The sequence below is a fragment of the Cervus elaphus genome, chromosome 2, assembly GCF_910594005.1.
Source record: "Cervus elaphus chromosome 2, mCerEla1.1, whole genome shotgun sequence".
Lineage (NCBI taxonomy): Eukaryota > Metazoa > Chordata > Mammalia > Artiodactyla > Cervidae > Cervus > Cervus elaphus.
Genome location: NC_057816.1, coordinates 6985445 through 6998809, shown reverse-complemented (window position 1 = coordinate 6998809; position 13365 = coordinate 6985445). Strand labels below are relative to the sequence as shown.

General features: G+C 45.5%; 1 long non-coding RNA gene across 1 annotated transcript in view; it reads right to left on the bottom strand.

The window, feature by feature from the left end:
* LOC122709367 overlaps window positions 1–13365 on the bottom strand; it is a 32561-nt gene that overhangs the window by 14312 nt on the left and 4884 nt on the right. The window contains exon 3 of the long non-coding RNA XR_006345492.1: window positions 9685–9969. This is a non-coding gene — a long non-coding RNA (uncharacterized LOC122709367). The remainder of the gene's footprint in view (window positions 1–9684; window positions 9970–13365) is intronic.

Below are 13365 nucleotides of genomic sequence, written 5' to 3'. Positions count from 1 at the left end.
TGTTCTGGATAACTCTTACAAATCCACAAGGTGCTCAAGTTCCAGGCACTCTGATCTCAGTAATCACTGTTTACTATAGTGCTTTTCTGGCCTCTTCTACCTACAGTATTTCTAAACATTAATTTAATTGAACTTAAAAGATATTGTGCATGATGTGCCATAATTCGGCAAGCAAATCATGTCAACGGTATCCTGCTGACAGGGTACGTGTAGGGCAGGAAACCACACTGTCAGCTGGAGTGTCCCACGTGTGACTCTGAGCCCCAAACAGCCACAGTCTCGGGGCTCCCCATGAGGGAGGCACACGTGGGTAACGTCATTCATCTGGGCCCTCGCTGCTCCTCTGGATCTAAAGGTGCTCTCCCTTTCCAGGCGGTTTGTTCTGCAGAACTCACACTTGGGCTGCCCCTTCAATATTTCACTCTCTTTCTGGCACATGCCAGCCTGGACAAGAAGGCAGAGCAAGTCTGTAGCTGAATACTTTGTCAGCTCTTTTTACAGAGCACTGCTGATGTTCAGGGCTTGCTGCCCCCATCATGCAACTATCTGTTAACAGATGGGACAGACAACCTCCTAACCAGGGCCGCTACATATACTCTGACTTACGCCCTTGGTTCCATTCCTTTCAAAGATCATTTGGGTGGGGGGCTTCCCTGGTGGCTCAGTGGTAAGGAATCCGCCTGCCAGTGCAAGAGACACGGGTGCGATCCCTGGTCTGAGATGATCCTACATGCTGCAGAGCAACTAAGCCCAGGCTCCACAACTACTGAGCCGGTGTCTAGAGCCCGGGAGCCGCAACTGCGGAGCCCCCCGCAATGGGAAGCCCACGCACCTAAACAAAGAGTAGTTACCACTCACTGCAACCAGAGAAAGCACTTGCAGCAACGAAGACCCAGCACAGCCATAAATAAGCAAATAAAAGGAGGAAATGATATTTATTTTTAAAGATTATTTAGAGGGAATTCTTCACTGGTCAATAATGCAGATTTGTTCTCCTTATGCCCCCAACCTGCACGCTTGGATCTGACCTGACAGCCTGAGCCTCCTCTTTGCATTGTGTTTTTCAGAGTCTGTCATTCTCGTGAGTTTTCCTTTGAGAATATAACTAAGACTGGACTTGCGTGGCGGTCCAGGGGTTAAGACTCTGCCTTCCAATGCAGAGGGTGGGGTTTCAATCACTTGCCCAGAAACTAAGATCCCACATGCAGCAGGGTACAGCCAGAAATTCTGAACAAACAAATAAATAAAAGTTGTTTTTAAAAAACGTAATTTGTAAAAAGAAGATGCATATATCCAAGACAAAAGAGAAGCCCCAATCCTATGGATGCTGCATGAGTGGGTAAAAACTTTAAGATGAGGGAATTGAGGAGAAACCTCATAATATCCGAAGGATTCTTGGTGCAAAAGTTACTAAAGCCACTCCCTCACTCCCACAGCAGCCGGAGACACACACCTGCCCTTCCCCAGGCTGACTGAGCTGGACTAGATAGGCATCGAAAAGCTGTGCTACCTTCCTCCCGACTGAATCAGTGTCCAAGCGGTGCCTCCCTGGACTCCTCGGAAATATCACCAAGCAGAAGTTCTTCCGAGGGGTGAGCACAACCTTCGGGAAGACTAGCACCACCCGAGAGTGCCGTCCCAATCTGTCTGTCTTTGGTAGGTTCAGAGGAGGACTCAGGAAAGGGGGTGTCCTGGAAGGAAGCAGCCCAGGTGCGCGTGAGGGACTGTGCCCGGGGGGCAAGGAGACGGGCTGAGAGTGAAGGCGCTTCCGGAGCCGCCGCTGCACACACAGGTCTGAGCTGGAAGGCGGAACCAGAAACTGAGTGATGAAATAGAAACACATTCTTCGTGGTGATCGAACTCCCAGATTAAGCCCGCTTTATTTCTTTTTTAAAAAATTCATCTCTGTAGCATCTGTTTGCCTCTGGGCATGTGAAGCTTTTGCCTTCTTGTTCAGTCCTCTTCCAGAGGCGAGAGGGGTGAGAAGCGTCACGTTCTGATTCGGCACCAGATTGGGTCACGAGTGGATGGATCGTTCTCCTTATAAATGCATCAAATCTGACCAGTCAACATGTGGGTCTGACAGTCACTGAGTGTTTTGAACAAGAAACCACAGCAGTGAGGAGCTCTAAAAGGCCACAGCCTCTGCTTTGAGGCGCTCCTGTGGGACTGATCATGCCAGCCTGGCTACACCTGGCTTTATGCACCTGCCCTGATGTCTGCACAGGTCAGGGTTTTCTAAATGGAGATCTCAGCCCTTCCTGACTCACTGGTAATCAGACCCTTTGTTTTCATTTAAGACGTCCTCCACTAGTAACAGCTTTGGATAGTTATCCTCTGGTTTGTCTATCCTCCTACCTACTTACATCCTCCAGAAGAGTCTCATATTTAAATAAGTCCAAGCATGAATCTCTGGTAAAGAGAAGACTATTCCTGTAAAAAGGGTAAGTCTTCCCAGGTTTGTGTGCCTCAGCTGGGACTGCTGACACAAATAATTTTCTTTTCTTTCCTAGAACTGATCTCCATTGCATTTTCCTTTTCTTTTCATCTATGATTTTTTTTTTTAATCACCAAAGAAGAGGTTTGTTGCCTAAACTGAAAAAAAAGGTCAATAACCAATCTGTGTCTTGTTGTATAAAAAATTCTTTAAGGTCCTACAAATGCAGGTGATTATTACCAAAAGACTTGCATGATAAGGGAAGTGGAGGAATCCTGCAGGGAGCTTACGGCCTGGGTAAGGTCATTCCTGAGCAGGTAACAACTGTTTCACAGCGCTGCTCACAGGCCTCTCTGATGGCCACATTTTCAGAACGGAGAATTGGTGGCAGTCTGATGCACTCAGCAAAGGACCAGTGTCTTCTGCCTCAGAAATTGAGATTGTCCCAAAAGCTGATGCCACATGGCTTCCCACAGCACGGCTCAAAGAAGCCTTTCTCTGTTGCACTCAGCTTAGTAGGTGAACGCAGGGATCTCGCAATCACTTCACACCTCAGTTTCCTCCCACTGCCTGCTCTTTTTGGTAAACCAGAGTTTATCACGTTGAAGAAAGCAAAGGTTCATACAATCTTCCAAACTGACCTATCCACAATTTTCTCCCCCCCACCCCCCACCAAATCAGCCCCCTTCCCCTTTAAAAAGAGATAGGTCAGCAGAACATGAGCATAGCTCCGCCTACTGACGATTCTTGGCAGGACGTGTTACTGCTCTGTATAAGGCTGGCACTTTCCAGATTAAAAAGCAATTCTTCCAAAACCGCAGTCCAAAAGCTATTAGGACCTGGACTTTGGACAAATGCCAAAGGTGACAGTCCTGGTCTTCTTCCAGAGAGAGTAGGAAAAAGGCCCACTAGAAGGGAGAAATCTTCAATGATCACATAGAAAAGCTAAGTAAAATGTTGGAACCTGTTCAACCACCCTACTTCAGTTAGAAGGTACTTTTTAACAACATTAGGAAAGCGAAACTAGCTGTGGGTGGGGTGGAAATGTTGCCAGGTCATCCCGCCTGAAAAAAACCCCACGATTGTGCCTACATGACGGACGTGCCACGGCGGCACCATGGTGGCACCGCTGCGCCACGTGGCCGCGAGGACCACGCTAGCATTTTCTGTGGCTCCTGCCCAGGGGGCTATTCCCCGTGTTTTGGTGACCACTAGCTCATCACTTGAGGTGACTAGGTTACTGATTTGTTATTCCACAGCGTGATTAAGAAACAATCATCTAGGAAAACACAGATGCACACATCAGTGTGTAAGAAAAGGCCCGAGGGTGCTGAGGGCTTGCTGGGTCAGGCGTCTTGGTGAGAAGGTGGGCGGGTAGGGGGCAGGAGGGCAGGACCCAGGGAGATCCGGCCAGGCGACTCCGAAGCCAGCCCAGCAGCGCCCTCTCCTGGAAGTCTGGAGCAGGCCCGGCGCGGGCGTGCACGCCTTCTTCCAACCAGATGCGCGACTGCCCCCTATTGGACAAAATGCTCTTCAGCTTTGCCGGATAGACGGCTGAAGGGAGACATTGGCTATAAGGCCCGCCAGGTGGCTTCAGGCGAGGCAGGACCTTCTAAGTTTCAGTTTCCACATCTATAAAATGGAAGTGGTCGGTAACAGTATCTGGCCTTGCAAACGGCTGTTATCAGGAGGAAATGAATGAAGTACCAGTGTGTTCACCTCTGCCTGCCGTTCTGCTCTCTGCCCTGACAACATCCAAGTCACTTTCCTGAGGTGATCTTTCTCTCCAGTGTCTTTGAACCAAGGGCACAATCATAAAAACAATTTAGTCATGTTATTCTAAGCTCTAGTAGCTAGTGGCACCTCACTTCTGGTAGCTTTAATAACTTCACAAATGCTTTAAGAGTAATTCTGGAAGCACTTTTTAAAAAAAAGCATTTATCATGATTTAAATCAATTTTCTGATAATTTATGGTTAGTGTCTAAATCCTCCACTGGATTATGAGTCCCCTAAATTCGGGCACCTGTGTGTCTTCTGTATTACCGGTACCTACCAGCATGGTGCCTACTGCACAACACATGTGAGATAAATATCTATTGAATAAACACATAGATGAATCACAAGAATTGGTAAAGGCCAGCCAGAAAGGGCACAGTCAGATATGGGGGGAACAATCCTTTTTCAAGAATGCTAACAGGGACTTTCCTGGTGGTTCAGTGGCTAAGACTTCATGCTCCCAATGCAGGGGACCTAGCCTTACACCTGGTTGGGGAACTAGATCTCACATAGGATCCTGCATGCCACAGCTGAAAAAGAAGAAAAAAAAAAAAAAAAAAATCCCACATGGCAACAAAAATTCAAGATCTCCCATGTTGCAGCTAAGATCCAGCACAGTCAAATAAATTAATTACAAATTAAAAAAAAGAGTGGTGACAAACTAATATTAAAAATGAGAGACTTCCCAGGTGGCCCAGTGGCTAAGACTCTGTTCTCCCAACACAGCAGGCCCCGGGTCAACCCCTGGTCAGGGAACTAGACCCCACACGCTGCAAATGAAGATCCTGCATGCTGCAACTAAGACTCCTGTGCAGCCAAATAAATAATTTTTTTTTTTTTTTTTTACAAATGAAAGGGCAGGGTGATGAAAAAATTTCAGAACTAAATAGAGGTAATGGTTGCACAATCACCTGAAGGCACTAAATTTCACTGGATCATACACTTTAAAATGGTTAATTATACGTTATGTGGATTTCACCTCAATAATAAAAAAAAAAAAAATGAAAGGCCAGAATCGTAAATAATTATGATCCATGATGATTTAGGCATTCTACAAATATTTGATGAAGTCAATATAAAGAGAATAACTTTGATACAGTGTTTGATGGTTTACTTAAATGTCTCCATGTAAATGATTCATCTGTGCCTCTCAACCGGCCCATGGATTTGCCCAGGAGGAAACCGAGGAGCCCGGATGTTCCCACAGTGACTTCCTATTCCTCAGACGGGCTAGGAGCGCTCACCACTGGGAGGCGCTGTTCCCTCAGCCTCCTGCCTGAAAAGGACTTCCTCCAACCAGTTGCTTCTCTCTCACCCCTTTCTGGGCCTGACTTGGAGAGTCATCTCATCAGAAAGGCCTTCCCCAACCACTTTCTCCAAAAAACACAGTCCAGCCAGTCCCCTCTGTCATTTTCTCTCTGCTACCCTGCTTGGTTTTTCTCAAAAATTCTTAGCTCATGTTACATATGGACACAGGTTTTCTGTCTCCTTCCACAATAGCATAAGCAACAGAACAGGGGTATTCGTCAGCTTTGTTCTCTGTTACAATCCTGACTTCTGGAATAGTGCCTGATAGGTGCTGAAGAAATACTTGTCAAAGAATGAAGAAGCAGTAGAATTTTACCAAGAACCTGTCTGGATCTTTGGGGGAGTCTAGGTTTTATAGGTGATACTACAAAAATGAAATTACAATATGTGTGTGTGCTGTCATGTCTGACTCTTTGCGACCCCATGGACTGTAGCCTTCCAGGCCCCTCTGTGGGAATCTCCAGGCAAGAAAACTGGAGTGGGTTGCCATTTCCTTCTCCAGGGGATCTTCCTGACCCAGGAATTGAATCTGTGTCTCTTTAGTCTCCTGTGTTGGCAGGTGGATTCTTTACCACTGAGCCAATTATAATGTGACTGAAATAAAGTACCAAGTTGGGGACAAGTTCCTCTTGTCCCCAAGGGTGGGGCACCTGTCTGTTGTGTCCCTGGCTCAGCATGGTGCCATCCACCTAATACGGGCATTTGTCTATATGATATCAATAAGACATGATGGATTCCAGGCGATACTGCCAAAAATGGCAGAACTGACCACAACACACATCCAGGTCCCACCCTGGGTGTGCACACCAGGGGACTGGGGGTGGAGAATTTCTGAGGAGGAGAGGAAGGGAGGAAGGAGAATGTGCTGGGCAGGAGTCAGAGTCCAAGGAGCACCAGAGTGTGACCTCTCAAGCCTTAAGTAATCAGGGTAGGAATAGCTCCTGAGATCAAATTGATCTGCAGTGCAAACCTTGTGAGATTAATTTGGGCCCACTAGGGGGAAGATCCCAGGGCAGACCTCTTAAGAGTTGGGTCAGGGTGGTCTGACAACACGATAACCCTTGCAAGATGGACAATGAACCTCTGAGACCCAGTGGCCATCCCAGAGGAGTGCCCAGTGGCCTCTGAGAAATCCGTGCCCAGGAGCAGCAGCTGCCGCCTTCCTTCAGTCCCTGAGTCAGGCAGCCAAGCACAGAGGAAAACCTTCTGGGGTCGCATACAGGACACAGATTAGGAGCCAAACTCTAAAGCTCTGCTGTCTCCTCTCTTCCTTGCACCTGTTTGCACCTGGGTCTCTTAAGTGCAGTTTACAAATTGCAAACAATCTCACACAAACATAAAATCTATCATTTGTCCAAACTGGTGGCTGCTATGGCCCTTGTTACATCTTAGATGGAACAAAATAGTTAACGTGGACAGATACCTGTTTGTCATCCTGTGCCTCACATTCTAACTAAATGGAACAGAAACACGTTTCAACCTTTAGTAAATTGCAAAAACCTTTAAAAAATGTTCTGAACTTGAATGTCTACAGAGAATTCCAAGCTATGTAAGCTATGACACACACACACATGTTTTCTCCAAAAACTTCCTTATAATATGTTCAAAGTTCACAGCTGAAAATTTCAGCAGGGACTTCCTTGGCGGTCTAGTAGTTAAGACTTCACTAAGCAGTGAGTAATGGGTTCCATCTCTGATTGGGGAGCTGAAATCCCACATGCCTCACAGCCAAAAACCCAAAACATTAAATAGAAGCAATACTGTAGCAAATTCAATAAAAACTTTGAAAATGGTCCACAGCAAAAAAAAAAAAAAAAAAAAACTTTTTAAAAATTCAAGCAAATTAATCAATTACAAAACAAATTAAACACACACAAAAAAATCACAACACGATTTGCATAGCTCTCATTACTTTGGCCATTTTCCAAGGGGTGATTGACACTTCATTTTAATGGGTGTTGTTTCCGGGAACTATGACCATTGACCTTTGGCCTGTAGGTAAACCTCCTCCTTGTGGGCACTCAAGCATGGGGGGGTATTTACTTTTTCTCAATTCCCACAGCATGGAAGAAAAAACAAAGCAAAATGCATTACTGTTTTTATCTTATATTCCCTAACATTCAGAAAGAGTATTTGGCCATCAGCTGGAGGCCTGGGCTTGACATGAGATCGAGTGAGCAGGCACGGCCTGGTGTCAAACTGAACCAGCAAACTTGAGCATCTGCAGGGGGGCAGGGACCCAGGCAGGCTGGCGGGCTCTGGTCCACAGCCGCCAAACGCAAGGCAGATGGGCAGCAAGAGTTGCTCTACGGGCCCGGGCAGCCAGAGCTTCTTACTTTTCAGGAAAAACCAGAAACCCAGGTTTTAATAGGTACTCTATTTTTAAACATCAGCAATTAGTTCTAAAAACTGCTTTCAGAATATTCTATGGGCCCAGTGACTCTCCTTGCGGTCCTGTGGTTAAGATTTTGCCTGTCCATGCAGAGGATGTGGGTTCGATCCCTGGTCAGGGAGCTCAGATCCCCCACATGTTGCATGGCCCCTCCCCAAAAAATCAAAACATAAAACTGAACCAATATTGCCACAAATTCAACAGACTTTAAAACTGGTTGCATCAAAAAAAAAAAAAAAAGAACTTCTAAAAATTCATTTGAAAAAAAAATATGGGCCAAGCAGTACACATCTGTGGCCTAATATGGCCCTCAGGCAGCCTGGCTGTGAATCTGGGGAGCCTGAATCTGCCACTCTTTAACTGTGCCTGGTGGTTGCTTTCCTTCCTTCCCTTGGGTTCAAATCCTTGGATTCAAAGTGATATACCTGCCTAGACACTTTGACCACTCCAGGGCCCAACTTCCTCATCTATAAAATGCAGATAATAACATAACTCCTCTCATATGGTGATTATGGGAGAAAAGGAGATACTGCAGGCAAAGAATCTACCTGCAAAGTAGGCATTTGGTGAAAGACATCAGCTATGATTAGTTGTAAGCCTGGTGTCTCCCTCATCACCATCATTCAAAATTAATCAGCAAATTCTGTCAAATAGGATTTATCCTCCAGTCTGTCCTCTTGTTCTCATCCCCATTTTCTGTGCCTTAGTTTTTAGTCTCATCCTCTCACTTCTGAACTGTTCATTCCAGTGATCTAATGAACAGACCTCCTGAGCAGGGGACTCTGTGCCAGGGACCTACTTAGTGTCCCATTTTGACCCACTCCCATGCTGCTCCCAGCTGACTCAATCTCTGCTCAGCAAATGATGAAAAGCAGACATGCTGGAGTCTTTTTCCCTGTCACCTACAGAACAAAGGCCAGTTTCCTTATTCTTGCATGCAAGGCTCCCCCCACCCCCAGCTCACCTCCTCCCAGTCTCTATAATCCTCTCTCTGTTCCAGCTACACCAAACTACTTTTTTCACCTTTTCCCAAGTGAGTCACATGGTTTCTGGTCATCATACGTTGGCAACACTATTCTTCCTGCTTAGAATGTTTGTTGTCCTCTTCTCACCCAATGTCAACCCCTTCTCACCCTGCTAAGTCCAGCCCCAAATGGTCATCTCCACCAGGAAGCCTTCTGGGATCACCTCTCTAAGCAGTCACCCTGCCTCCTCTGCATTTCCCACCAGGCAGAGTACACAGGTCCCTTCAAGTCCTCTCACAGTGCGTGGTAACTGGTTTACTAAGGCATCTCTCTCGGGATGAGACAGACAGGAAGCTGAGGGTAAGAACCTGGTCCCTGATATTTGTTGTATTTCCAGCTAGCACGTTGGTGAGTGTTCAGTGTTGGCTGAATGAATTAATGGGACCAAGAGGGCACTTGAACAAAAGCCATACAATAATGCCACTTTTATACAACTTGTTGTTAGAAACAGGGATCTTGGACTTCCCTGGTAGTCCGGTGGTTAAGACTCCAAGCTGTCACTGAAGGGGACACAGTTTCAACCCCTGGTCAGGGAAGTTCCAACTGTCGCAATTTGTGGCCAAAAAGGAAAAGACAAAAACAGGGATCTTTGGGAATATGCAAAGAAAGAATAATAAAAACATATAAAATCACCCAAGAGCCCACAATTCCCTGTAATGTGCACATTTTGGTAAAGTTTAGTAAAAATATATATATATTATATAAAGTTCTAGCTACTCAGATGATTAAGAATATCTGCACTTACACAAGGTGGTGTCATGGTGTCTTGATCTTCACTTTTTCTTTCTGTGGTCTCAGTGGAATGCATCTCATATTCCAGGAGAAAATGTAATTCAGCCAAAGAACAAGTCTGATGATTTAGTTCACAGTTTATATACTGTGAAGCGCAATCTGAGAGACTCACGTAACAGAAAACTGTCCGTCTTGACTGGGTGCCTGTGCATGCCTCTTAGAAGAGGGGCAACAGTTTCTCTACACTCAGATATCACCAGAGGAGGCCCAGAGTGGTTAATCTTGGGAAGGCAGAGGTCTGAGGAAGAAAATAAACATCATTGTCTTTTGGCATTTATGTTCTTAACTTGCCTCTGAAGCATTCATTCAACAAGCATTCACTGGGACTTCCCTGGTGGTCCAGTGGTTAAGATTCCATTCTTCCACTGCAGGGGGCACAGATTTGATCCCTAGTCCAGGAACTAAGATCCTGCATGCCACGTGGCATGGCAAAAAAAAAATAATAATAATTTTTAAGAAACAAGCATTTATTGAATGAACGGACAGGTGGCTCCACAACCTTGCTCCCTGACTCCTAGCCAGAATGGCAGACCATGCTGTGAAAGGCTAGAACAGGTTGTCAGACTCGGCTAGCAACAGCAGAAGCAATTCAGTACAATGGTTCCCCATGCAGTTCTGGGTTCAGGTTTGCCTTGGCTCCGGGCCTGGCCCAGGCAGTTTCTAGTTAAGTAGAGCTGAGAGACTGACAGTTCTTATCTTAGAGGGTTGTTGGAAGGATTATATGATAGAGAATATGTTAAGTGCTCAGTATAGTACCTACGAGATTATTTTGATTATTATAAGAATTCAGTCAATGTTAGCTATCCTCATTTGCTAAGACGATCCTACTGATAGGTTTGAGCCTTCTGTAGTTTATCTTTACAACTCTGTCCACACCCAATATCTCCACTTTACTGCCTTAACTATGAGATCAGAGTTCCTAGAGAATGCAAGAAACAGCAAGCTATAAACTTCTAACCAGGGCCTTTCCTGGTGGTCCAGTGATTAAGACTCTGTGCTTCCACTGCAGGGGGCAAGGGTTTGATCCCTGAACTAAGGGATCAGGGAACTAAGATCTCACATTTCGCATGGTGTGGCCAAAAAAATAAACTTATGACTGATAAATAAGCAGAAATAATGGATCCAAGGAGAAGAAAACAGGCCACATATACCAAACACCTGGTTGGGTACAGTGACTCAATCATAAAATAGATCTGGACCCTTCATGGCCAGGGAGATATGGATAATAAAGAGGTATGCCTTCAAATTGCTAGGGGAAATTCCACACCTCTGCAAGCCTAGACAAGTGTGGAATGATATTTTCAGGAATTCAAGGCTTCAAAAAATCTGAGATATTCTAAGGAACAGCATAAATTATTATAGCAATTTCTCAATAGGTGTTAAATAGTATTGACACAAGTAGTCACTGAATTGAAGGACTGATTCACACAGCACCTACATGCTGAGTACCTGTGATGCATTGGTTAGAGAATTGACTGGAACAGGTAACCCAACAGATACACGCTGATTCCCTCTGGAGCTTATATTCTAGTGGAGAGAGATAGTAAACAACCATAGAGGGGAAACTGATTCAGATGAATGCTCCAGAGAAAGATGGAGAAGGATATGGCAACCCACTCCAGTGTTCTCCAGTATGCCTGGCAAATTCCATGGACAGAGGGGCCTGGTGGGCTACAGTCCATGGGGTTGCAAAGAGTCAGACACAGCTGAGCGACTATCACTCATTCCAGAGAAAGAAAATCAGGGCTGAAAGCCTCCATTTGGAGTATACAAGGACTGTAGCTGGTAGAGGATCTGGCTAAGTGACACAATCAGATAAATCCAGAATGCTGGCCAACTATAAGAACACGGGCCAGAGACTTCCCTCGCAGTCCAGTGGCTAAGGGTCTGGGCTCCCAATGCAGGGGGCCTGGGTTTGATCCCTGGTGGGGGAACTAGATCACACATGCCACAATTAAAACCTGGCACAGCCAAATAAATGATCTGAAAAAAAAGTTAAAAAAAAAAAAAAGAATCGCCTTGCAATGCAGGGGATGGGGTTCCTTCCCTGGTCAGGGAACTGAGACCCCACATGCTGCAGAGCAGCTAAGCCCAGTGCACTGATACTGCTGGTGCACGTTGGAGCCCACGTGCCACAACTGGAGTCAGTGTGGCAAGAAAAGATCCTGCAGGACCCAACAGAGACCCGACGCAGCCAAATAAATAAATAAATGTTTAAAAAAAAAGAATATACGCCAAGTTAGGTAAAAAGCTATCAAAGTTGTTAAAAAACAAAAGAAATGGGAGATTAATGTAAATTTAAAAGAGGCATCACCGACTGGATGGACATGAGTTTGAGTAAACTCCGGGAGTTGGTGATGGACAGGGAGGCCTGGTGTGCTGCGATTCATGGGGTCGCAAAGAGTCGGACACGACTGAGCGACTGAACTGAACAATCACATTCAACATATAAGCCTTGCTTGGATCCTAGGCCAAGGGAAAAAAATTATAAAGTATATTTTGGGAACCAGGAAGGACTTTGGAATACAGATTGAATGTTAGATGATATTAGAGAATTATTCTTAATTTTTAACTTATTAAATTAAAGCTTTTTAATTTGCTTAGGTATTATGACTATGTAGGAGAATGTCTCTATTCTTAGGAGACACACACTGAAATATACAGTGTGCTGTGTGCGCTCAGTCGCTCATTCACGTTCAACTCTGCGACCTCATGGACTACGGCCTGCCAGGGCCCTCTGTCCGTGGAGTTCTCCAGTCAAGAATACTGGAATAGGTTGCTATTTCCTATTCCAGGGGATCTTCCTGAGCCAGGGATCGATTCTTGCATCTCCTGCATCTCTTGCATCTCCTGCCCTGGCAGGTGAATTCTTTACCAGCGCACCATCTGGGAAGCCCCAAAATATATATAGAAAAGGCAAATAGAGCAAACTGTTAGTAACTGCTGAATCTAGAATATTTTATTGCCTATTGCTCTAATCATTAACTTTTCTGTATATATTAAAATGTCCAATATAGAAAAACTAGATAAAAAGGAATGGAGAAGGACTCACTTAGTCGCGTCTGACTCTTTGTGACCCCATGGACCATACAGTCTATGGAATTCTCCAGGTCAGAATACTGGAGTGGGTAGCCTTTCCCTTCTCCAGGGGATCTTCCCAACCCAGGGATCTAACCCAGGTCTCCAGCAATGCAGGAGGATTCTTTACCAGCTGAGCCACAAGGGAAGTCCAAGAACACTGGAGAGGATAGACTATCTCTTCTCCAGGAGATGTTCCCGACCCAGGAGTTGAACCGGGGTCTCCTGCATTGCAGGCGGATCTTTACCAACTGAGCTATCAGGGAAGCCCAATCATTAACTTTTCTGTATATGTTAAAATGTTCAGTATAGGAGAACTGGATAAAAAGGAGTGGAGAAGGACTTTTCTGGTAATCCAGTGGGGAAGAATCCACTTGCCAATGCAGGGGATTTGGCTTAAATCCCTGTTTCGGGACGATTCCACGGGCTGAGGGGCAACTAAGCCTGTGTACCACAACTGCTGAGCATGCACACCTAGAGCCCATGCTCCATAACAAAGGAAGTCACTGCAACAAGAAGCCCGTGCACTGCAACTAGAGTGGCCCAGGTTTGCCGC